This window comes from Mauremys reevesii, linkage group 9, assembly GCF_016161935.1.
Source record: "Mauremys reevesii isolate NIE-2019 linkage group 9, ASM1616193v1, whole genome shotgun sequence".
NCBI lineage: Eukaryota > Metazoa > Chordata > Testudines > Geoemydidae > Mauremys > Mauremys reevesii.
In genome coordinates, this window is record NC_052631.1 from 24,723,814 (window position 1) to 24,746,851 (window position 23,038).

Sequence of the window (23,038 nt, forward strand, 5' to 3'; positions counted from 1 at the left end):
AAGACTTAAATAAAGTGTTGCTGTTTCCTTTAAATCTAAAAAAAATTTTCTGATTAAACTCTGAACCCATTTAAACTAAAGTCAGACAAGACCTTGAAAGAGGGTCTAATTCTTTCGCCATTATCTTTGGTAGTTAAAATAAATATCTGATCTGTAATTCTCTAATGTAAGTCAGGCTGCCTGTTTTTTAAGTGCTATAAAAACTAATTTAGAAAATGCATCTTTATTGATTTCTTAGCTCAAGGAACAATAGCCTGAGTTTTAGTCAATCCAACCTCCCCATTGAGAAAGGAAGACTCTCTCCAAATGCTTGTTGCTTTAATTTGGCAGCTCTTGTTAAGAGTCTTTCTATGTTTTAAGCTGATCACTAACCTTCAGTTAAGCATTATGCAGGAACAGTGCCTTGATATTTGTGCTGGCAGCTTGCTCATGCTATGTTTTCCTGCTAATATGAACAGTTTTAACCCTTGATTTACCATCACAAATGCCTTAAAAGCCACACAATTCATATGAGCTAACTACTGTGGGGGCCAAATCATGCCCTATTTACACGAACAAAATTCTCAAGGTAAAAGCTCTGAGCTCCCTAGAAGGAACCAACACCTTAAATCAACCCTTTCATTTTGGCAAACATTTCCTCTCAAATTCACCACAAAAGAGTTACTGAACAAGACTGACAAATCTGAAGACACTTGGCAGTTGGGTATGCATTTACCTGGACACTTGAGCCCTTTAACCAGGATAATTTCGGACTGGATCTGTCTCACATTAGAACATACTAAAGTAAATCGCATTGCTTCACAAGTGGTCAGTTTGTACCTCTATTTCTCCATGTGCTATTGATTAAAGGGGTCTCTAAGTACAGGGGTAGACAATCAGTATTTAATTTCCTTATCCTATGTGCAGTACTTAATATGAAAACTAAAACTACAGCAACAGAATATGACTAGGAAGTCTCTAGGTGTATCTGGGTTCTAGACTGCTTGTTCCATTTCCTTTGCTGTTGTAAGTTAGGGCTCCATTCTTAGAAACGTTGAGCATTGTTGCCAGGTGCTAGGCCTTCAATTCCCAACCAAAGTCACTGGCAAGTGGGAGTTCTTTGCACTTCACAGGAGTGCTCTTCACCTTGTAGGATTGAGCACTTTAAAGATCCTTTTCCATCCTCATGTTACTTAATGTCCTCCAGTCCTTAAATTCATAAAAAGCCATGAGAAACAGGCTTATTCTGCATGGATTCAGGGAGATGTGTGGATCATCTGCTGTTTCAGCCTTTTCTTCACTGGTTGTCTAGCTAAGTACAAACATTATTTGCTCTCCTCTACTCCCTACCCCCAAAGAAAAATGTCAAACTGCCCACTAAAATTATTTCCCTTATGTAATTCTCCACCCCAGGTTCTTATTATTTAAATTACAACATATTTATTGTTCCATACCAGGGACTTGGATGTGCATCATATTCTAACATGCTAATTTCTTCTACAATGTAATAGTTCGGTGGGCTTTTTAAAATCCTTCCACCAATTTCTGCGATCAATGGGTCAGATCCTCAGCTGGTGTAAGTGAGCATACCTTATTGACTTTGATGGAGCCATACTGATTCATACTAGCTGAGATCTGGCCTTAAAATAAATGGAAAAAAAACAAACAAACAAGTCAATCTTATTACTAGGAAGGTTTTAAATTAGGGCTGTCAAGCTGTCTCTTGATGTTCCAATCTCTGTTCCAGAGGACATGAGTCCATGCTGGTAACAGGTTCTGCTCAACAACAATCCAATGCAATGCGGACTGATTCATTTTCATTATCTGAGTCAGATGCCACCAGCAGAAGGTTGGTTTTCTTTTTTGGTGGTTCAGGTTCTGTAGTTTCTGCATCAGAATGTTGCTCTTTCAAGACTTCTGAGAGCATGCTCTGCGCCTCATTCCTGTCAGATTTTGGAAGGCACTTCAGATTCTTAAATCATGGGTCGAATGCTGTAGCTATCTTTAGAAATTTCCCATTGGTATCTTCTTTGCATTTTGTCAAATTTGCAGTGAAAGCGTTCTTAAAATGAACAACATGTGCTGGGTCATCATCCAAGACTGCTATAAAATGAAATATATGGCAGAATGTGGGTAAAACAGAGCAGGAGACATGCAATTCTCCCCCAAAGAATTCAGTAACAAATTTAATTAATGCATTATATTTTTAACGAACATCATCAGCCTGGAAGCATGTCCTCTAGAATGATGTCTGAAGCACAAAGAGGTATATGAGTCTTTAGCGCATCTGGCATGTAAATATCTTGCGACGCCGGCTACTACAGTGCCATGTGAACTCCTGTTCTCACTTTCAAGTGACGTTGTAAACAAGAAGCAGGCAGCATTATCTTCTGCAAATGAAAATAAACTTGTTTGTCTGAGCGGTTGGCTGAACAAGAAGTAGGACTGATTGGACTTGTAGGCGCTAAAGTTTTACATTGTTTTGTTTGAGTGCAGTTATGTAACAAAAAATACATTTGTAAATTGCACTTTCATGATAAACTACAGTACCTGGAGGAGGTGAATTGAAAATTACTATTTTTTATCATTTTTACAGTGCAAATATTTGTAATAAAAAATATAAAGTGAGCTCTGTACACTTTGTATTCTGTGTAACTGAAAAAGATGTATTTGAAAATGTAGAAAAACATCCAAAAATATTTAATACATTTCTATTGGTATTCTATTGTTTAACAGTGCGATTATTCGCGATTAATTTTTTTGAGTTAATCACGTGCGTTAACTGCGACTAATCGACAGCCCTATTTTAAATATTTATTTTTAAGCTAGAGAATATGGATATTAGAGGCTTGATGTCAGTTTCTCATCTCAGTTATGCTGGTGTAAATGTAGCATAAGTATTGGAGTCAATAGGGTTACTCCAGATTTGCACAAGCATAACTGAGATCATTATCTGCCCCTTTGTCTTCTCAAGAGGCATTTAACATATTCCGACTATTATCTAAGCATGGCGCAATGAAAGCTGGAGTTATATCATGCATTATTATTATTATTATTATTACCTATTCAGCACTTCACATGTTTCAAAAGACTTTACAGGACTTTAGAGAATTTATCTGTAAAGTATTAGCCCCACTTTACAGATCTGAAAAATGAGACAAGTGATTTGGCAATGGGAACATAGCACATCTTTTGCAGAGACAGGATAAGAATGTGTGTCTTCATAATTCTTGCTCTTGTACTCACTCCACTACTCCATTCTGCCTCATGCAATCAAAGCATTTACTCTTTGTTCACAAAAAGTCTCTCATTCTAAATGCAAAGTGTTAAATAAATAATATATATAGCACTGAAATGCTTTAGAAGCTACTCTGTTGCTGCTCTAAGGACACAAAGTTCCTTTTCTCCAGCTCAATGGTAATATAATAAGAAGGAATGCAATCAGAAACCCAACAACAACAGTAACTTGGCCATTAATAGTGTACAGTGAAGTTGCTTTAACTAACACAAAAGGTTTGCCAAAGTGCAGGATTAAAAAAAAGAAAAACAAGACTTTAAAGGAAGTAACTGTTTTGCATTAGTTAGATAACCAAAATATAAATAAAGTGATTGTATAAACCATATTGTGCTTTGCCTGATGTCAATACAGGGACTCAAAATTTTATTTGACACTGGAGTCCTCAAAGAGCATTTTAGCAAGTTCACCCAGATTAGTTAATGATCTAAACTTTAAAAATATTGAGGAAAAATGATTTTGAAGAACAAAGCAGTAGACCAGTGCAGACTGTTAAAACTGAAAGCTATCTAAGTACACAGCTAAGAGCAGTGCACATAACGATTTAAAATGGATGTGTATGAAGCCTACTGAAACATGTGCGGAAGAACACTGGGTTTAAAAAGCCAACATCACAATCTGAAAGGACCCACAAAATCTTGCTTTCTGACATCCCTGATTCCTATTTCCAATGTGCCATTGCTGAAGACCAAAGTTATTTGAATGCCTATGACCCGTGATTTATTATAACTTGGTTACTTTAATTCTTTCTTCTTGAATAATTTCTGCGGACTGAAAGCCTGATCCTGCAAGGTGCTGACCAGTTCCAGCTCCCAATCAAGTCAGCAGGTGTTTGATACTGCTCAGCAGCTTGGATTTTCAGGCCCCAGACCATAAAATACACAGCATCCAAAACTGTCCAACAGCCACAGAAATCAAACACATAGGTCACCTAAGTCGTGCTAGCAGTTAGTGTGATAATCACTTTAAAAGTCACTGAAGAATTTATTTTACATTTCGGAATACTTTGACATACAGCCTTGGAGACAGCCAGTCTCTAGCCCATTCCAACCATGAAACAGAAGTTTCTGGTGACGACCGTGCCCCCAGAAATCCACACATGGATCTCATCCCTCCAATGGCATCACCTCCCCCCCCCATTCCCTGTTTGATCAGGATATGCAGGGCAGGGGAAGGTACTGGGCATACTGAGGGCAAGCAGTGGGCAAGTATGCATTAGAAGAGACTAGGCCAAAAGGGAATACATACTCCCCCCACAAATAGGCCAAACAGATTTTTGTGAAGAAAGGCTACATTACCTTTTTCGCAGGGCCAATCCATGCTGCACAACATCCCTCTTAAAGGGGGTGTGTGTGAAATCCTAGGGTCAAGTACAGCCAAAGGAAACCCTGATGGCTCCTTTGAAGCTCCAGTGCCTGTGCTTCTGAACTGCCACCAGAGAGATAGAGCCACCACGTATATGGAGATCAGTGTGGTCCGGTGACCAGATCCATGGCCTGTTCCATGGTATGGGGAACCCTGTCCCTCACTGAATGTTTGGGAAACTCTGGAGGAAGAGGGAGAGGAATAGGAAGGGAAAGGTGGGGCTACTTCTGTATCTCAGCACTCAGCTTGTATCCATTTTGTCATCAGACTTTGTAAAGTCATTTACACTGATGAGAACAATGTGTTTCTGAAAATGCCTAACAAGTTGACCAACCAAACCTGGGACTTCATTATTTCCCTAAGGAATAAGTAAGAGCATCTCTCTGAGAAATGTTCAGTTAGACAAAGTAGTGACTGTTAACTGTAGTTTTGCAGGCAATCTACGTTTAGAGCAGAGGTTCTCAACCTTTTTCTTTCTGAGGTCCCCCCAACATGCATTTTAACTGAATTTCAATTTCCATCCAAATAGAGCTTGGCATAAATAGCAAGTAAAACTTCATCATCATCATCAGGTAAAACAGTAAGCTACGTATCTGGTTATATAAACATGTATAAACACGGTGCATCTTCCTGGTTAGCAAAAAGCAGCACCAAATTTAGTGTAAAGCTATATTTAGTTGCAAATCAAATGTTTTAATTGTTACCAACCAATTAAAAAAAATTTTAAAGGGGAAAATAACTAAAAAGTATAAATGCAAAACATGATTAGGACTGATTATTTAAATGAATCCACTCTGGACTCTCCTGATCTTAAACTTAATTATAGCCTCAATAAGTCAAAACCACAGTCTAACCACTTCAACTGAAATAGTCTTGCTTCATGAAGTCACATTTGCAATGTATTTGTTAAAAAAAATATATCCATAATATTCCCACCCTTTACACAGTGACTTTTGGTAGACAGAATCTTTAAAATACATAAAAATTACCCCCACTGGGTTCAAATGTATTCCCGTTAATTGAATGCCTGGTATCAGAGCAGTGAAAAAACATTTAAAGTATGCAAGCTTTGAGGCTACAGGGATTTTGCCAGCCAGCCTCTGAGAGCCTTTCCTGGAATGTCAACATCCCAAATTCTTTCAGAGCATGCTAACTTAATTGCAGCTGATGTCATAAATTTGGGCCACTTTCCATACACCTACATCAGGGCTTGATATGCTGTGCACTAGTCAGGTATGCATTGGTTCATCTAGGATCGTACATTATGAGGCAGCACAGAATCTGGTTAGTTTCTATAGAAGCTCCCATAAGGTAGCTCTCTCGGGGCCCCATCGTACAAATATTTGGGGATAACTTTAGTGGTACTAGACAGGAATAAACACTAACCTCATTATTAAATATGTAAAAAAAGTGTACCATTATGTAATTAAAACACTATCACAATGCATATACAACATGCTCAGCCAACCTTAATTCTCACATTTCCTAATTTTTGAGTATTTGACTTTGCAACTTTAATATTATTTTACTGTAGTTTTTGTGGATTAATTATACATAGGATCAAATCTTATCTCACCTACACTGAAACTCCTACATAAATACATTGAAGGGCTGTTTTAATTTCACCATTTTCAGCTATTTTAGATTTTTATATTAATAAAACCAAAAACTAGTACATGGCATAATATCATAATAATTAGCAACTTTTAAAATGTTTTCTTACCAAAAATATCTGATTATCGCTTATTAACAATGCGAGTGGTATATTTATTTCTAAATCAGAAGTGGCAATGAATGGAAGGGAAGAATAGTACTTTTAATCTAGAGCTACAATGGTATTGGGCAGGAGGGGAAGAAATGCTAACAATAATGTTTTGTTTCACATTTAATTTTGGTACAAAACCACAGCATGAACTGGTCTTAACTGCATAATGTTAACAGAGCAATAAAAGATTTGTTGTTTATTTTGTCAGTGTATGCTCGTGTCAAGGTTTCCTCCCCCACTCTGAACTTTAGGGTACAGATGTGGGGACCTGCATGGACCCTTCTAAGCTTAATTCCTAGCTTAGATCTGGTAACACTGCCACCAGCCAGAATTCCAGTGTCTGGCACACTCCCTGTCCCCCCAAAACTTTCCCCTCCCTGGGCTGCCTTGAGGCTTTTCCACCAAGTCCCTGGTGATACCGATCCAACCCCTTGGATCTTAACACAAGGAGAAATTAACCATTCCCCCACCAACTCCTGGTGAGTCCAGACCCAATTCCCTGGGATCTTAAAACAAGAAAGAAAAAATCAATCAGGTTCTTAAAAAGAAAGCTTTTAATTAAAGAAAGAAAGGTAAAAATTATCTCTGTAAAATCAGGATGGAAAATGCTTACAGGGTACTTAGATTCATATAGCCCAGAGGAAACCCCCTCTAGCCTCAGGTTCAAAGTTACAGCAAACAGAGGTAAAAATCCTTCCAGCAAAAAAGGAACATTTACACGTTGAGAAAACAAACATAAGACTAACATGCCTTGCCTGTGCTACTTACAAGTTTAAAACATGAGAGACTGATTCAGAAAGATTTGGAGAGCCTGGATGGATGTCCCATCCGTCTCAGTCCCAAGAGTGAACAAACTCACAAACAAAGAACTCCCTCCACCAAGATTTGAAAGTATCTTGTCCCCCTATTGGTCCTCTGGTCAGGTGTCAGCCAGGATTACTGAGCTTCTTAACCCTTTACAGGTAAAAGAGACATTAACCCTTAACTATCTGTTTATGACAGCTCGTATAAGTCAGTCACAGAAATCTGTTTGTCATCCACATTGCCAGAAATGTAGCTCAACAGCCTTGCTTTGAAAATTGTTTTGAGCACCATTTAGGGATAATACAGTAGGTCTCCCTGAAAACTGCATGTGTGCGTGCACACACACACACACACCCGCCTCTTTTTACAAGAATATAAACTATGCTTTCTAAGCTCTAATACTCAAGGACTGATTCTGGCAAAATCCCATTTCTTGCAAAACATAGGATCACCATATGATCACAGCTTCAGATTTTTGAACAACGTACTTGGAAAGATGTAAAATACATGTTTTATCAATTTATTATTTACGTACAATATTTTATATAGTTTTTCTCCAAAAATGTATAACTGGAAACAATAATTCCTTTTATATGAACACTGAAAGCTTCCTAAAGAAAGATTAAACCAGCTGTGCTGCAATAGGTACTTTTCATACTCAGAATTGGTTTCCATGAGGAGAAATAGGATGCTTCATCCGTGTAAGTCTTTTCAGAAAAAAGTATGGCAATAGATAGAACATATAATAATGTTTCACAGTACTGGCACTTACCTGAGATGACCGCATGGTTTCTGCCACTTGCAAGTTCTCTCAAATTCAAGCTGAACAACACCTTTATATCACCTCACCCCATCATACATGAATGATGTATGCAAAGACAGACCATAGAGACACAATAAGCAGCAGATGGTTTTATCAATTACACAACTGAACTGTTTATCCAATTTAACGTGTAAGCTGCTTGGGAAAAGGATGTCTTCCCCTATGCTTTGAGCATACCTTTGGCATTCAATAATAATAAATAAATGTTAATAAATTAAATATGGGGGATACTGATGACAACAATGTTCCTTTGAAGAATGTATGTGGCATTTATTAAGGTTGCAGTATTTAATTGATAAACCAATCCCTTCTCCCCTCTTACTGAATGAACTTGTGTGCTCTCTATGCTTTCCTGGGTCATAGGTTAGTCATAACATAGGGTATCACTGGTAAAATGTCAGCTTCTTAGCAGGCAGCAATGTTATGAGATTAATTCACTGTTATTGTGACGAAGGAAACATGAAGTTTGTTTCAACTATACTGAACTTCAAATGGGGCCTGAATGGTTGTGGAAGAGAAACTGATTGGGAGTAGATTTCACCAGTGTCAGAAATATTTAGGTTCAGAAAATTACACACACAGATGTCTGCTGCATTGGCTTCTCCAGGGTTTTTCCTGTACTGATTATTTAGCTTCATGCTGTCTTATATGCAACACAATTACACGTTATCCTTTCTACATAGGAGGATGGATACAGAAGGTAAGAACCTCCCCAATAAACAGATCTTATTTGACCACTAATTGATTTCTTTCTGTGTTCATAGCATCCCTAACTGGCATGTAATAACCAATTTCTCCTTCCCAATCAAATGTCAACAGTTTTTCCCCAGGTCTTCTTTAGAGCTTAGATGCGTATCTATAATCAAGCTGGGCTTTCGCCTCATGAAGCCATTTTTTAAATAAAGTAACTCATTTCACATATCCCATGCTGTATGATGCTTCCATGAAAACACAATTAATACCTTTGTGGAGGGAATTAAAAGAAGCCAGCATGAACCTTTACTTGAGCCTCAGGTAGTAGCTGTCAATCACAAATCTCACATTTGGATTTAATATAAAGCAGAAGAGCTTGTAGCTTTAATTTTGACCACATTAGCCCCCTTGGCACCTAGAAGCATGAATTCCCAAATACCAAGAACTAATGAAAAATATATTGGCTGCAAAATTTTCACTGCCAGTGCCAATTTTCTGAGAGAGCACTACCAACTCGTTGAAAAAAAAATATTATCTGCCTTTGAAGCTGGAAAAAAAGCATAAGATTATTTTTTAGAAAGCACTACATAACTTCACATGTTAATGTGGACGTGACATCCACATTGTATTTGGGAATCATCAAGGCTTGTGCCAGAAAAACACAAGTGGTACTTAAGATGTTTAAGATCTTAATGCATTTTGTCATTGTAGAAGAACTGCTATTTCCTCAATGCAACAAAAATATGATAACAGCTGCCTAAAATAGCTCGATCTTGTATAACATGTAAGATTAAGCATTTTCATTCAGTGCAGTCATAGGTATTCATTATTAAAAAAAAAAAACTGGAAAGAAGCCCCCACCCTAAGAGATGTTTCACATTTTATAGCTCTGTAACAAAGCACACTGTATTTACTGCACTTAAAATACTGATTAGAACAAAGAGTCTACTCATCATTCTAATACTGGATACTCAGTTTCATAGCATCACAGATGCTATGGCACCTACTATTTAAATCTCAGCATCTTCATGCAAGCAAACCATTCCCTATTCTGTGTACAAGAAATTTTCAAAACACACATGATTTTTTCCCTTTTGGTATTAAAATATGGGTCCACTATATTTCAGGCATCAGATAGCAAAACACACTTTTCTGATCAAATCATTAAGAAACCATTTCCTTTTCCACCCCTGCTAAAAATTATAGGAAACATACAATAGCTGGCTTTTCCTAGATGAAAAAGGGAGAAAAATACACTATAGAAGTACCAAAACCATGCATAAGGTTACTTAGGCAGTATGCACAGTATCAAACTTTTTCCAATGTCTATCTGGCATCCTCTATTATTGCTTGCAAGGCTTATATTTAATTTCCTTTAGGTTTTATGTAATTCAGCCTATATCAGGCTTCTCAGTCACTCCAAATATCAGCTTATCACCAAAGTCATACTATATAACTGTTACTTGAGTTCTAGCTTGAAAAGTGCAGAATGCTAATTACAACCTTAAATTATTTTAGATTATGAATATTTTTTAAAAGTTGTAATTACCTATCTGCTTTTCCAAAGGAGACCACAATCTAGATTTCACTATATAGCTGCCCTGATATTGACATATCACCATCAGAATAGCTAAAAAAATCCAGTGGAGTGGGAACGTCGTAAAGCCTAGTTCTTTCTTGGATATAAAGCAGTATAAAATAAAAGAATCCAAAAATAACTGCAGGCCCCAAATAGCACCAATGAAGACAGCACCGGAAAAACACTCTAGAACAGGGGTCGGCAACCTTTCAGAAGTGGTGTGCCGAGTCTTTTATTCACTTTAATTTAAGGTTTCACGTACCAGGAATACATTTTAACGTTTTAGAAGATCTCTTTCTATATGTCTATAATATATAACTAAACTATTGTTGTATGTAAAATATATAAGGGTTTTAAAACATTTAAGAAGCTTCATTTAAAATTGAATTAAAATGCAGAGCCCCCTGGACCAGTGGCCAGGACCTGGGCAGTGTGAGTACCACAGAAAATCAGCTTGTGTGCTGCCTTTGGCACGCTTGCCATAGGTTGCCTACCCCTGCTCTAGAAACTAAAACTTTTAATCAAAAGTTCACATTCCCTTTAATGCCTACAACATACCCCAATATTCTCTTTACAACATTATTTAACAATTTTTAAAACTAATAAAAGTAACAAGAAAAATACAATAGAAATCGGGAAGAAATAGGGCTGTACTTTTAAGTTTTACAATTCTGTAAAAACATTCACATTCAAAAAGTATTTACTATTACTGTGTTAAGCCAGAATCACAGCTCTTAGCAGGACAGTGGGCAGAAAAGGCTGACTTAAAAGAGAAGTGCATCTACCTTTGTTTGAAAAGGGCCTAGCACATTACAGGCACCACCACAATCAAAATAGTGGATAGTAATACACTTTTTTTTTCTTTTTTTTCTTAAACCCTGCCAGCTCCAAGGACTACAAAGCTGACAGCCCACAAGAGGTACAATTACTTAGGTAATTCCAACCTTGCAACTATGAAGAGAAATAAATAGAAGAAAATGTATGCACAATCCGCCTTTTCATTCTGTAGTCAAACAAATTAACCAGAGTCTGTCACCTTAATTTTCACCAGTCCTGTCTTAACAGTTAAGTCCATGGTGTTTAATTATTTATAGTGTGCTGGCAAAAATCCAAAACAATCAAAACATCCATGGCAACCCTGTTACTATATACTGTTCCAGTGACATTCTTAAGATAGTGATGAAGTGTTCATAGCATCCAGTTCAATGCAGTGTATTCTAGAGAGACAAACCATGATTCATTTAATAGCCACAGACCCCCATAGACCACTTTGTGCCATTGGAAATGTAAATTTTCAAGGTAAGTTATATAGACATCACACAACAGGCATCTTCATTTCAAAGCCTTTCTCATACTCAACAATGTTGCCCCTTGCAACTTACTGAGGGAGAAACAGAGACTGATAAAATCAATACTCCTTCTCTTTTGCTAATTCTCATGTCCCTTCTCTGACCACCACCATTTACTTTATTGAAGATGGTATTGCAAAACCAGAAGAAAAATCTTATTTTTAAATGCAGCAGAATTTGTAACAAAATTTGCTGCTGAGATAGTTTTAAAACTGCATCTGTAACCATAAATTATTCCATTTTAACATTTTAGCATCCATGAATATCTCAGTTACCGTTATACTATTCAATTCACACTAGACAGCTGGATGTAAAAGTTTCAAGATCAAGCAAATCTGAGCTAGTCAAAACTAATGTGGAGGTACACCACAATAGCGTTTTATTCTGGTTACTGGGTGGCAAGTCCAACAATGCGTTCAGTAATGTTGAATATTTATTTTTAGTCCTTATTTTAAGAAGGTTGGGAATGAATCTTTAAATTATTATTGCTCAGAAAAAGAGTGAACTACTGACTAGTGGGGAGATTTTCAAAGATACTAACTGCAGTTAGGCAACTACTTCTCATTGAAAGTCAATGGAAATTAGACACCTAACTGCATTTGGTGCCTTTGAAAAAATCTCTCATATTGCCCCACCCATCTCTAGCAGTGCACCTTTTAAGTAATTTTCCAACTTTGTCTTATGGGTGGGGGACTGAACTATACTTGCTCACCAAGTGCCATGGTGTTCCAAGTGAAAAGTCATCAGAAATAACTCCTAACACTACTAGGAGACATAACTTTTGGCTGGAATATTTTCAGTTTTATGGCTTTGATAACTCAGATTTCTGTGATTACTGCTGGTGCTAAACTTATTTGTTGATATATAAGTACAAAGAAATATAAGACTAATACGACCAATCTTTTTTGAGGGCTGACATACAGAGGTGTTTTCTCATTGAGGGAGCTGTTGCAAAAAAAACAAAAAAAAAGGCACATTGGTAATTTACTGACATTATCAAAGATAAAAAGTTAGGTAATAAAGAATCAGGCAAGATACGAACTATTAATTCACTTGGGAAAAACAGAAGACGACCTGAACTGAGCGTAATCCCTTCTAAACATACTTGATCCTAGAGGCAAAAGAAAACTGGGACATATAGAAGTCCTAGGCAACAGATCTGACAGAAGAGTGTAGAATAAATCCACAATTATAAAAGGGAAGACTCCAAAGGGAGCTCCTATAGTGAAACTGTTCTCATAAATATGTGCCGCAATGAGTTACATGCCATCTGTGTTGTATTTCTATAGGGAAGACACATTGATAGAATAGAATTCTCCAGAGTCATAAATCTTTCAGAAAGGAGCACAAATGGAGGGAATTCATTTGTTAGAATACTCTTAATAGAAGAATAACAGCACACAAAGAATACTGACAATCAAAACTGGAGTGAAGAAGCTTCTATAGATGGGTTGCTAGGTAATCAGATAAATTTCACTAATGCTCTGTTTTAGGTTTATCACATAATTGAGGCCAATTTATCTGAATAGGGAAAGAGCTAGAGGTAAAATACACAGAGATTTTAACAGTGGCTAGATTAATCTAAGAAAAACTGCAAAGATTATTTCTGCAGTTTAAAAAAAAAAAGGGGGGCGGGGGAGAAGAGGCACTGAACAATCCTTACCTTAACAAGCACATCAGCCATACTGTTAGGCCTCAGTGATCACATACTTCAAAACTCAAATGCATTATGCTGGAGCAGTTAAGATTACCTTTGCATTAACTTTGTTATTTCTTGACTTTGGGGTACTTAAAGGCTCTGGTGAAAACAGTTTTCTATGGAATATACATGTTATTTCTTTTACACTCTATTAGATTTGCTACTGATTCAGTTCAAGAGAGACAAGATGTATGGATTAACTATTGAAAAAGCAGAATATAGAAACGGTATTACAGGAAAGACCAAATAAAGGGCTTTTATGGGAAACACCTATAAAAACAGTAACAAATGTTTTCTCTAGCCACTCCTGTCTCCCCTAAATGTCTCTAAAGAGCACCAGTTGCCTCAAGTTTACATTAACTGTCTATCATTGCCCTAAATGCCACTTAGAAAATCATTCTTAGGAACTGAAAGTGTATTTTGTGCTGAATGGTTGACATAGTTATTGATACTGCAAATGCTAAAATTCATGTGCTGGCATCTGCAGAAATCCATGGACCATAGCTAGGAAATGGACACTGATACTCTGGAACTTGCTGCTCTAGAGCAGTAGTTTTCAAACTGGGGTACGCAAACTCTCATCAGGGGTACACAATGCATTTTATTTAGTAGGCGTGACAATTTAATCATAGCTATATTATGACCCTATCTCCGATTGGGGTACGCAGTAGACTACATTATTTGGAAAGGAGTACAAAAAAAGCTGAAAACCACTGCTCTAGAGTAAAGTCTCTGGGTTCCTTGGAATCTTGTGACAGCCACAGAAGGTGCAAAATGCAGGTTACAAGGGGACGCTGGGAAAGGCAAGGACTGCAAAGGGGAGATGCAGCTGTCGACTGCAATGCTGAGCCAAACTCTGCTGCCGATCTCTGCAGTTTTACTCTGTGTTTGGCCCAAATCTCCTACTCGGGAGTAATAGGGTACAGTCAACAAGTTAACACACAGTGCATGGGTCCACTGGCCACCAGCACTGCTGGTGCAATAGACTACAAGTAGTAAAACAACTCATGAGTTGTAACAGTAACAGCCATGAATCAGCTGTGTAGGTGCTTCTCATACCTTGCTTCCAGATTACATGGGAGGGTTTTGTCCCTCCCATCACTGTTTGTCTATCCTCTTTCTCAAATTCCATTCACTCAGACCTAGTGCTGAGGAATTAGATTTTCCCTGACAGATTAGCCCACTGTGTCCAATATGAAAAATCCAAGTTCAAATCTTCAAACATAAATTTGTTTTTATGTTGGTTTTACCTATCAGCATGCTTCCAACTTGATTTAGAAGGAACACCTTGAGAGGTTAGCCAGTAGCTCATTCTCCATGTGCATTCAGTTCAACACCTGGCCAGTTTCTGCAGAAATGGCTAAAAAAAGATGACAACTGGGATACAGACAACCCTCCACTATAAATTGGACTGAGACAACCAATTCATTTCAGGCCACTGTAGAGTTAGCAGATGGTAATGACTGTTAGTCACTGTTGTCTTAGATTGCACTCAAACTGGTGATCTAGAATTTGTGAAAAATTATTTTATTACTATTCACCTGAGCCATTCAATGCCTAATAATTTTTTAAAATGTTCTACTATACATTAATATATTACACAGAACCAGTGGGTGTTTTGGTGTCACAAAGAAAACTAAAGTCGAAACAATTCAAAATTGAAGCATCACTTCTAAAGATAAAAAAGGATTACATCCAGTGTGTCAGTTTGTACCATCTCAACAGTCTGAGAATGAGAGAACATAACAGGAATGAATATTCACCAGCAGGAAGAGTGTTATATGGCAAAAGCAAAAAGTGCACAATATCAAGATATGGGCAAGTAGAGGTACATTAGTCTGATTTACAAAGAAGTACTATGGAAAAGCCACCTGTTCCCAGCACCGGTATATCTTACATGTATAGCTCATATGCAATATACATACATATATATAAACATAAGAATGGCAGTATTCTGAGTCAGACCAATGGTTAGTCTTTCGACAGAAGCCAGTGCCAGATGCTTCAGGAAACATAAGCTCCCAATATGTGCTAGGTTCCTTACAAGCCACACACCTATGAAATCATTAGGCATTGCATAGTCTAAATAACTTTGTGAATCAATGTGTTTTCTATTTCTTTGTCTTTCTTCCCTATTAACGGTAACCTTTTGATATTCTATATGTTTCTCAACATTTGTTGGACTAATGGGAGAAAAGGGAACACCACAGTAAAACTCTCAACAGTCTTGTAAATTTGTTGTTTAGGGATGTCGGATAAACTGTTTTCAAAGATGCTTAAATAATTTCCTTTTGACTTTTCCTTTCCAAGACAGATTCTTGGGAAACTGACCCTTTTTGCTCAATGCATCGAGATTCAAGCTCTTTATTTTACTAGCAAAAGTGATTTATTCTGAGGCTACACAAACAACTATAAATCAGCCTATTACATATCCATTAGCTTCTCTCCCAAGATAGTCTGCCTTTCAATGAATTTTGATAAAATTCATGTGATTTTATACATACTGTATATGCTTTGTGAATACACATACTTATGAGACTTTAGCTTTTTGAAGTAATCTTGCAAAATTCTTTATAGGTAAACATATGACTATGCATATTGTACCCTACACAAATTATTCAAATCAACCCTTCTTTTTTGAGGAGAGAAATGTCAATAAGCTTCCAAATGCAGAGACAGACTTTGCTGTCTGTTTTCTACCTGTTACAAAGAGAGCTTTGTTCAATTAGGAATGGTCTTGTCATTTATTAGAAGCTTATCTTGACATTTCTGGGGAGATTTTCCACTGAACATGCTCAACGTCAAGATACCAGATAAAACTCCATGTGATCTTCATTTAAGGTAGTATTTTTGCCAGTGCATTTGTTTTTCAGTAGCTAACTTCTGTCTCAGAAGCCAACACATTGCAGATATTATCATAATATGCAATTTGAGACTGTGTTTTTTTGTTTTTGTTTTTTTTTAAAAAGGAAGTTTGGTTAGAATACACCATGTAAAATAGGACAGCTGTATGAAATTACTACATTTTCATACCTGGTGAATATTTTTACACCACCTTTGAAGCTTTTGAAAAGGAGGTCAAACAGTTTTGATGTACTAAGAGAAAGGTTTTAGTTGCAAAATCCTTTTCCATGGGCTTGTTTGCATAGATGAAGCTGCAGAAAGCCAGTATTTCAAAGCACCTTGCTCACTATGGTTTTACAGAATCCCATAATTTGGGAAATAAAATATGCTTTAAGTTCTAAGAAAGGAATAATTAATTCATTTTTCACTCCAAACTACAAAAATAGTTCTTGAGCCACTAACCAGATTTTCCAGACAAGTAGAAATAAAATTATAATGTTAGGCCAGTTTGTTATTTTCTATTGTTTCCCCTCCCTCCCCACCAGTTACTTTGAAGACAATTATTTAAAAGAATTAGAAAGATTTCTCTAAAAACTTTATTTTTCCTTCTACTTCTTTAAAATTCTCATTTAAAATGGTCTAAGTGAATTTAGTTATAAGAAAAGCTGATGATTAACACTGGATCCCAGTGTACACTTGATCACTGATATGCCAGTATGCTGTGCCCTACAGGAATGATCCATAGGGAAAGGAAAGTTTCTAGGCTAACTAAAGTATTGTTATGTATTAAGCTAACAAAAACAGGGGCCAATTACTACCTACTGCAAGTGTGTTTTTGTAACATGAACACCCATCCATTAAGAACTAGACAGTGATAACCAACGCATATTATTCTACCAAACAACCATCAGACAATATTGGTTTTCAGAATTGCCAACCTGGGGCCTTGGAGATCAATTACCTATACATGAAAGAGTCCATTATCAGCCATAAATGGTGGGCCATTTCTTCATTTGCAATGCCCTTACTAATAAAACTACTAATTCATTAGAATCACTATTATTTAACAAGTGGAGTATAAAACAGTTCACAAATGTGAGCGCACTCTAAGCCGTTAGACTAAAAGACTTACCTAGACAGGCTCTAGGTTCTAATTCAGACCAAAACATTCAATCTTTGTGGGCCAGATTTTCACATCCTTAGTCAGGATGCTTCTTACTCCTGTTGGCTCCATTGGGACTACTTGTGAAGTAAGGATATCAGAATCTAACCCTACCCAGCTTGGGACAAGAAACTTTTAAATGTACTTGTGCCATTTACCAGAAGTTGAGTAAAACTAAGACATCACTAGAAAAGAGATGCTATATCTGTGTTGTGCTTTACAGGGAAATTAACCCAAACACTGAAGTGTACAGACACATTCCAATCAAATAGTTATTAAGCTAATGGCAGCAGCATGCTTTCTCAAATCATTTTGTCCACTCACATCTGATATTTAAGCTAAAATCCAGATTGTGCTTGATGTATACATTAGCCACTTCCAGTTTCAAACTTTGAGAAATAAAATCATACTACAGCACAACCTTGGGCAATACGAAACTATACTATCGCACAAGGGACATAAAATTCACTGGGATACTTGAAATAAATGGGAAGCAGGAGGTGAGGTCAATGGGGCTAGGAGCCTGCAGAATTTATAAGATCCACTAGGGTGAGTGGTGAGTCTCTCCCCCCCCCCCCCCATATGGCCTACAAACTCTGCAGCCTTAAATACTAAAGAAATTCAAGCCATAGCAATTTCTACATACAAAATGAAGGACAGAAGAAGAGGAAAAACATAGCAAATGCAAACATGGAAGGATGGTCTATGGTTGAGGTGCTAGCCTGAGACTCGGGAAACCTGGGTTCAGTTTCCAGCTCTGCCATAGCCTTCCTGTATGACCTTGGGCAAGGCACATAGCGCCTCGGTGTCTCGGCTTCCCATCTGTAAAATAGGGGTACTAATCCCTACCTCAGATGGGTATTGTGAGGATCAATACATTAAAGACTGCAAGGTGATAGGGGCCTTTTTGTGTGAATCCTTCATCCAGTTTGCTGACTTTCACATTAGAATCCAGGAAGAGAAAAGAGAAAAATCAGCAAAAGCTTTAATTTCTTTTACTTATTTGGGACATAGCAATTCAGGCCTGTCAGCCAGTGTAGTACCCACTCACCAGACCATGGACAATGCACAAACTATAGTAATACAACCCCTGAGAAATTAATTGGATTGAGAATTACATATGTACCTACAAGTATAGCATATGCATACTGTCATGGAGTGTGGGGGAGACAAAGCCCTGCATCCCCAGCTTCCTGTGATTCACCATGATTCTCAGCCAGCAAAACAGAAGGTTTATTTAGACGACAGGAACGCAGTCCACAACAGGTCTTGCCGGTACAGACAACAAGGCCCCTTTAGTTAGGTCCATCTGGGGGCCCCATGGGGGCCACAGCCTGGTTGGGAAGCCCAAACTCCGTCGGGGCACCCCTCTCCATTTCCCAGCCAGCTCCAAACAAACTCCCTCCAGCCATCTCACTCAACCTCCCCCTGGCTCCTCCCCCAGGCTGTGTGTCCTTTGTCCAGTTTCCCTGGCAGAGGTATTACCTGGCCTCCAACCCCCCTCCTGGTTTCTCATGTTACATGCTCAGGTATCCTCCCTTCCCGAGTGCAGACAGTTCCTGCAAAACTCCCCTGCAACCTTTCCATGTCAATACTCCCCACTCGGCATTCAAAGAACACATCAAGAACATTCCCACTTCGTCACACATACACACTCCATGAAAAAAATTACATGCTGACATTTTTAGAGTACAAGAAAATGACTGAAAAAAAAAAGTCTTAATATAATACAAATAAAAGTTAGAACAGCTGGCCAAAAAAGAAACAAAATTAGAATTTACAACGTCAGCAACCATTTAAAGATCTGCAAACACATCCTTTTCATATGAGCTCTGCTTATCTAGCACTTCTTTCTCTCTCTGGTGACTGCCTATCCAAGAAAGATCCTTTCCAAAGACAATGCAGCTTTCTGTAGACAGGTGCTATGGCATACACAGACACTGTCCAAGAACAGTAGGGTGACTATGCACTTTCCAAAAAGATAACCACGTGAAATGGAACGTTGTACAATGAGCATTCAAGAAAAGGTAAACAGTGACTCACTGACTAAAGAATGCATTTGCAAGAGCCAGTATTTGAGGACAAATATTAAACTGTTGCTGAATTTAGGACAGTTCAATAGACTCATTAAGATTAGTTTAAAAATCCTCAAAGACTAGATTCGGCTGTTTTATTTTCCAATTTTTGGTTATAAACTGTTTAATAATAAAAACAAATGTGTTTTAAATCCAACAGGTAAATTTAAGAGTACATTAACTTATATTTTCAATTTCCCGCAATTTCTGGGTATCTATCACCACCTTCCTAATTAGAGTGTGTTAAAACAGTGTTTCATGTTCTCCTGAATTTGAAGTGAACTGCTAAGCAATAAGTTTTTGCATACTTCCTTGGAAATAGTAGACAATTCTTCAACTGTCCAGAACTGGAAGTTGTAATGGATGTAGACAAGGCACCTGTAATTGTACTGGATAATGCAGACCACTGTACCCTAGAGATGCAGTGTTCTAACATATTTAGACATATTTATATGCTCCTCCCCTCCAGCTACTATATGTCAGTTTCCCAAACTGATTGACAACAACTGGCATTTAATTAAGAATACATTCTATTATATCTAAATAATTGTCAAGACGCACTTCTGACCAGTTCCATTCAAGCATTTTCTCATCTACTCACTATAGCCACAAAAGCAAACAATTCTCTGCTGTTTATTTTGCAAGTACTACGGTGAGGAAAGCATTAGAAAAAGCTAACAAGAACAAAGGTATCTCTCAGAATAAGAGTCTGTTCAAGATACAGCCTAAGTCCTGCAAATATTATGGTAGGACCCTTAGAATACAAGATCAACAATCTCAAGAAGTTGCACATCAAGAATATACAGAAAATACAAACCAAATCATGGGACTGCTTCACTAAAGGAGTCGCTCTCTAATATAGATTTTTTTTAAAGTTAGAATTTCAGACTGGTAAAATCCAACCTATGGAAGTTAGGGTGACAGTCACGAAACATGGTTCCTCTGGCTTGAAAGCAGAGGGCTCAATCTTCAAGAGCTGCACTTTGCACATATTGAGAGAGGTGCCAGAGCTGACATTATGCCACTTGCCCATCTCCACCCAATCTTGGTCCAGCCAGAGGCCCATTGCACTGGCTTTCAACCAGCCCCCAAGGGGCCATTATTCCAGGTAAAGATTGCTATAGTAGCCCAAAGGAGGCAGGATCTGTTTCAGTTTCTCTTTCAATTAAAGCAAGTAGCAACCAAATTTGCTGGTTTGAATAACAAAGTCCATTTAACCCAGGGGTCTCAAACACGCACCCTGCGAGGTTATTTTCTGCGGCCCTCCCTGCCTGCCTGCCCGCCCTGCCCCCGCGCCGCTCCGGGAAGTGGACGCAACCTCCGGGAGGAGGGGCGCAGGGGTGTGTGTTGATGTTGCTTCAGGCACCACCTCCAGCAGCTCCCATTGGCCGCGGTTCCCCATTCCCGGCCAATGGGAGATGCTGGGGGCAGTGCCTAAAGCAACAGCAATGCACACACCTCATGCCCCTGCTACCCCACATTCCAGCCACTTCCTGGAGCAGTGTGGGGGCAGGGCAGGCAGGGAACCTGCCCTCCCCCCGAACCCTTCCTGCAGTCGAACCCCCTTCCCCGACCCCCTGCCACACCCCTCCTGCACCCCAACCCACTGCCCTGAGCCCCCTGCCGCACCCCAACCTCCTGCCGTACCCTGCACCCTGACCCCCTGCCGAGCCCCCTGCTGCACCCCGCACCCCTCCTGCACCCCAACCCCCTGCCCTGACCCCCTGCCGCACCCCTCCTGCACCCCAACCCCCTGCCCTGACCCCCTGCCGCACCCCTCCTGCACCCCAACCCCCTGCCCTGACCCCCTGCTGCACCCCACCCCCCAACTCCCTGCCCTGAGCCCCTGTCATACCCCACACCCTTCCTGCACCCCCTGGGGGCAGGGAGGGGATGGAGTTGGGGTGGGGATTTTGGGGAAGGGGTTAAAATGGGGGCAGGGATGGGGTGGGAAGAGGCGGGCCAGGGGAGGGGCTTCATGGAACGGGCGGAGTGGGGGCGGGGCCAGGGGCAGTGAGGGGGAGGTGTCAGTAATGCAGCCCTCAGGCCAATGTACTAGCCCTCATGTGGCCCTCGTGGTCATTTGAGTTTGAGACCCCTGATTTAACCCAAAGGAAAAGTTGTCTGAATCCTGAAAAAATATTGAAAATAGGCTTCTGGATGTTATCAAAAACCATTTTTTTTTTTACCATCAGTTTTTTTAGTTACCCATCTGATGCTTGTTTCCACTGATAGCTTCACTCTGGACAGCATCCTAAATGTTTAATGTATTAAAGAAAAAAATGGCACTAACAAGATGCAATTACACATAAGGTTATCCCATGACTTCTTACTACTGTAATTCACAACTTCTCTTTCCCCCTTCTTCACTCTCCATTACGGTCATCCCTTCTATCCTAGTTCAGATTAAAAACTCCATGAGGCTTGGAATTATTTTAGTTGTGTGTAACGCACCATGCACACCTATGATATTGTCCGTAACAACTAAACTCTACTTTAAAAAAGGAAGGAATATGGTCAGATTATTTTTGCAAAAGGGTTTCCTGTTAGAAGAGACCTCAAGAATTGAAAATGACATTTGATATCCCACAAATGAAGAATCTAAGTCCCTGATTCTGCAAACTTTATGTGCTTAACTCTATACGCTGCAAGTAGTTCAGTGAAGTCAGTGGGGAAGCCATATGAAACAAATCTCAAAGGACAGCAAGTAGGAATAGTATTCAAAAATCTTCTTCTTTTCCCTTCAAATACTATGATCTTCCAGGGATAGAAAGAGGTCTTTTTTCTCTTATCACTTCATTCCAGTATAATATCAGGCAGTGATTAGTTGTAAAGGAATACTACAGCCCAGGTTATAATTCTGAGCTTCTACCATGGAAGATTAAGGGCATAATCCTGAGAAGTGCTACGTAATTTCAACTCCCACTGAAGTTAACAGGAGCTGAAGGCACTCAGCATCTTATAGGGTTGGACCCTAAATGGGAGTTTAATTGTTATATAAAGCAGTATCCTTCTCGCAGAATGTTTTTCCCTCTTCTTATACTGTTCATTCTATCACAATACTTTGCTCTTTAGTATCATATTATTTCCTTCAAATTTATTGAAAAAGTAAATACAGAATAAAGTTTTAAAACTGATCTCCAGTATTTGCATTTAATGTTAATTTCCAAAAAGCTGTAGCTGAATATAAAAATATTCATAATATATCTGGATATCGATTTGGTAAAAAGAATTAGACAGAAAGAGTCAAAACTCCAAAAACTTGTCTGGATGAAAATCAGATTTGAGGATATGGTGCTTGGACAGAAATAAAAAAGTGAAAAGAGAGTCTGATAGAAATTCTACACTTTATTCAGAAGAGCCTACTTGATTTCAGAGCTTTAGGTACAAAAGGAAAGAGTAATTATATTGAATTTCAAGTTGTATAATGAAGCTAATTTACCTGTAGCATATTGGTTTTCAAATTCTGACACACAATACATGCCCCCAAACCATGTAAACAATGCAAAAATAAAATATATTGTTTAATAGAAAAAAAGAGATAGCTATGCATTCATTTCCAACTGCATAGTACACTGTTTTGTCATGAATCTTTTCGGCAACCTC

General features: G+C 38.5%; 1 protein-coding gene across 3 annotated transcripts in view; it reads right to left on the bottom strand.

Moving 5' to 3' along the window:
* ARHGEF26 (Rho guanine nucleotide exchange factor 26) overlaps positions 1-23,038 on the bottom strand; it is a 104,046-nt gene that overhangs the window by 55,468 nt on the left and 25,540 nt on the right. The gene's annotated exons all lie outside the window — the stretch shown is intronic.